The following is a 4,794-nucleotide window of genomic DNA, read 5'->3' as shown; positions in this document are numbered from 1 at the left end:
TTTTGGAGATAGACAGTCTCCTCCTGCCATAATCCATTTTACCCCACCTTCTAATCCGCAACCAGAAGTGTGGGTCAGATTTAAAGACCCCCAGTCAGGATTATGGCAGGATCCAGCCAAAGTTTTGTACTGGGGCAGAGGTTATGTTTGTGTTTCTACCCCGACAGGACCGCAGTGGATCCCTGCCAAATGGACTAAGCCAGCTTATACGCAGGGACAGTCCGCGACAGAGAAAGAAGAGACGACTCCAACAGGTGGTCTCACAAGTGCTACATAACACCGGAGAGGAATTCCATACTAAATTTCTAATAGACTCTGAACGGGAAATTGAAGAGTCCCTCATTCCCCGATTATACGCGGACTTTTTGCCACATTGTTAACGCTCATGCATTGTTTGTTATAATCGTTGCCATTTAGCTCGGGTTAGAATTCATTGCAGAGGTTGTAATTTACAGTGGTGGATCTTTCAGCGACAAGTGTCCACAGAGTTAAGGTGTCTCAATTGTGAGTTTCAGTGGAATCGAGCATCAGCTCAGGAAAATCTTGGTAAACTAACGGGAGTACCTCTAGATCAGAGTTTAGCGTTACTAGAAAATATTGAAGACCTCCACCTAAGAGAATTGCGGTGGGAATTAAAGCATATTGCAGAGAAAATACTAGCTAACAAACGTTCCGCTATCCTAGAAGCCCGTCGCAAGACAGGCCTTGATGTCCCAGAGCTGTGGCAGGTTAAACCCCGTGACTGGGACAATGTGTGCCGCCGGTATACTCGCCGTATTGGGTCTTCTAAGCGTCCCAGGCACTTTGGCCCTCAAGCATAGCTACCCTCCTAAGCTATTCGATCCAAGGCAAAATGTTTGGGTATCTTTGGCACACGAATTAAATACAACTACGTTCTGTGCCAGCTTAGCTACCCCAAGTACTCCTTTTCTTACGTGCCTAATAGGAGTCCCCCTAACATATACAACTTGGCTCCATTTCAGGTCAGCCGCCAATGATACAGGGTTCCGATCAGGCCGAATTACTGGCAATAACATCATTGAAAGTTTCGAGCAGTATGACGTTTGGGATGACCGCCTCCCATTTGGGCCTGAGCCGCAAGAGATTGAATTGATTGATTCTTTAAACGCCACTAGTTGCTTTTATATAGATAGCAGGAATTCACACTGCTCTGAAGGCACGCATACCAACTGCTGGAAAAATGTATCTACTCCTACTTGGTTGTCTCCCATAGGGAACAGTTTAGAATGGGAAAAATCGTGGTGCAACCACACTGGTAGGACACAGGAAAAACCTGCACCAGGCACAGTCATACCCAGAAGGCTGCCCCCTGGATATTTTCTAATTTGCGGAAATCGTGCTTGGTCCGGCATCCCTACCTTGCCCGTTGGCGGTCCGTGTACAATCGGACAGCTTAGTTTAGCCCTTCCACAACACCACCCAAATAAAACCCACCCCACCAGATGGCGCAGAGACCTATCCCAGACCCTCCAATCAAATTGTGATGATGAATTGACCTTGTGGAACAAGTGGGAGGTAATTTTTTCATCACTATTTTTGCCTGGAGGGGCAGCAGCTCGAGCTCATCGCAATATAGAGAGATTAAGCTGCTGGGTAGTGAAGCAAGCAAATGGAACAAGTAGAGTACTGTCCGCGCTTGCAGATGATTTAAGCACAGTCCAACATGCTGTATTACAAAATAGAGCTGCTATTGATTTTCTGTTGTTAGCTCATGGACACGGGTGTGAAGAATTTGAGGGATTATGCTGCATGGATCTAAATGATCATTCTCGCTCTATTCATGCAGAGATTCAACAACTTATAAATCACTCTCAAAAAATTAAGGAAGATACAGGTTTCTTTGGCCTAGATGGGCTGGTCAGTGAACTGGGATTGGGTGGTTGGGTAAAAAGCATGGTAAAAACATTGTTTCTCTTATTGATCATGGTTTTGGTAGGATTAGTCCTGTTCAGCTGCGCTCTAACTTGTATCAAGAGGGTACTCCTAAAAACAACAACTCTGAGCATGATAGCACATAAAGAAAACGGGGGAAGTGTAGAGAGCTTATCTGAGGAATGGCTGCGCAGCAGAGGACATGATAAGATAGAGCCTTGCAGGATGTAGGAGTTAGCCTGTCGTGGGAAAAGGGGTTTCTTATCAACAAGGTGTCCAACAGGACACAAGCCAGAGCAGATTGGAATGAAGAAACCATCACCGCGGGGTGTGTTGTTCCCACGAGAGAAGATGACCAATCGTGAGCTCAGGTTTTGCAATATGTATGAGCTGTTTAAGTGTTGTATAAATAAGAGATGAAAAGACAATAAAATTGAGGCTTGCCGATCATGAAATCATGAGCTCGTCTCCCGCGCCTTTCCCGACAGAAGACCCCATAGGTACAGCTGAAATGTTGGACCAGTTCTTAGGTCCCAACATTTTCACTTGGGAAGAAATGCAATCAATAATGAAAATAATATTCTCCCAAGAAGAAAGAGAAATGATTAGAATTGCTGGAATAAAAATTTGGGGAAAAGAAAACCAACAAGGTCCACCCGGGGATCAGAAAATGCCCATTACACCTCCTAACTGGAACCAAAATGATGAAGCTGGGAGGGGACATATGAATGATTATTGTAATTTGATAATCAAGGGAATAAAAGAGGGGGCACTCTGAGGACAAAATGTCAGAAAGGCCTTTGAGGGGCAGCAAGGGAAGGAAGAAACCCCGACTGAGTGGCTGGAGAGGCTCCGAAAGAATATGAAACAATATTCTGGGAGAGACCCGGAGTCCCTAGCAGGGCAAGCCCTGCTAAGAGTTAACTTTGTCACTCATGCCTGGCCAGATATTAGAAAAAAATTGGAAAAAATAGAAGATTGGTATGAGAAACCATTACAAGACCTAGTAAGGGAAGCTCAAAAGATATATATGTCCGGAGGGATGAAGAAAAAGCCAAAGTGGGAGCAAAGATCATGATAGCCACTATGCGAGAGAGTACCTTCCAAAAAAAATCTAAAGCCCTCAGGTAACACTCCTAAACATTCCAGATTCAGAAATGGTGGAAAAGAGAAAAATAAAACCTCAGCACAATCAAGATTCCAAGAACAACCCAGGGATGCCTGTTTCTATTGCAAGGAAGAAGGGCATTATCAAAGAGAATGCCCCCACCTGAGGAGGGATCTGAAAAGATTTCAAGAGACACGCACAGAAGAAAAATAGGGAAATCATGGGCTCTATTTTTGGGGGGATAAATACCATCTGGAGCCTTTGATAACTTTAAAAGTAGGCCCCGAAGAGGAAGTATTGGAATTTATAGTTGACACTGGGGCAGAAAAGACTTGTGTGATGAATATTCCAAAAGGGAGTAATGATATGGTAAAAGTAACAGGAGCAAAGGGGGAAGGATTTAAGGTCTCTGTCGTTAAAGATGTGGTTATTGAAGGGGAAACAAAAATAGGGATAGGGGATGCTTTGTTAGCTCCTGAGGCTGGCAGCAATTTATTGGGAAGGGATTTACAAATCCAACTGGGGATTGGAGTCATACCAGAAGAAGGGAAAATGACGGCCAAAGTGTTTAAACTTAGCCAAGAAGATGAAAGCAAAATTAACAGAGAGGTTTGGGCTAGGGAAGGGAATAGGGGTGGACTAGATCTTGACCCCATAAGGGTCACAATTGAAAAAGAAGAAGGTCCCATTTGTGTACATCAGTACCCTATATCTTTAGAAGGGAGAAAAGGCTTAAAACCAGTGATAGAAGAATTAATAAAGGATGGGACACTAGAACCTTGTAAATCCCCTCATAATAGCCCTATTCTCCCAGTAAAGAAATCTGATGGAAATTATAAATTAGTGCAAGATTTAAGAGAAGTAAACAAAAGAACACGGGCCTGCTACCCTATGGTTCCTAATCCCTGCACTCTTTTAAGCAAAATTCCACCTCAACATCAGTGGTTTAGTGTGGTAGATCTTAAAAATGCCTTTTGGGCCTGCCCACTGGCAGAGGAAAGCCGAAATATTTTTGCCTTTGAATGGGAAGATCCAAACACAGGGAAAAAGAACCAGTTGAGGTGGACTAAACTGCCACAGGGCTATTGTGAGGCCCCAAATTTATTTGGGCAAGCCTTGGGAGAAATACTACAAACCTTCCCCACTCCCCCAGGAATACAATTTATCCAATATGGAGATGACCTTCTAATATCAGGAGAAGATGAAATGAAAGTTAAAGGAGCTACCATAAAGCTTCTAAATTTTCTTGGGAAAAAGGGACTAAAGGCATCAAAAAGGAAATTACAGTTTGTGGAATCAGAAGTAAAATATCTCGGCCACCTGATAAGCAAAGGTAGCTGACAACTAAGTCCTGAAACAATTACAGGGATTTTATCCCTCCCTCCTCCCTCTTCAAAAAAGGAGGTTAGGAGACTGCTGGGGCTACTGGGATATTGCAGATTATGGATTGAAAGATATACACAAGCAGTAAAATTTTTATATGAAAAATTAACAGGGGGAGACAATATACAATGGACCAAAGATGATGATGATAATAAATTAGAAAAACTGAAGTTGAAACTAGCCTCGGTACCAGCCCTAAGCTTACCCTCACTAGAAAAACCCTTTCATTTATATGTGAATGCAGAAAATGGAGTAGCTCATGGTGTATTAGTCCAGGAATGGGGAGGGGTGAGAAGACCAATAGCTTATTTAGCTAAACTATTGGACCCAGTAAGCCGTGGCTGGCCAGTATGCATTCAAGCCATAGCAGCTACCGCTATTTTGGTGGAGGAGAGCCGTAAGCTCACCTT

This window comes from Aphelocoma coerulescens, unplaced genomic scaffold (assembly GCF_041296385.1).
Source record: "Aphelocoma coerulescens isolate FSJ_1873_10779 unplaced genomic scaffold, UR_Acoe_1.0 HiC_scaffold_101, whole genome shotgun sequence".
Taxonomy (NCBI): domain Eukaryota; kingdom Metazoa; phylum Chordata; class Aves; order Passeriformes; family Corvidae; genus Aphelocoma; species Aphelocoma coerulescens.
Note: the sequence above shows the minus strand (reverse complement) of the source record.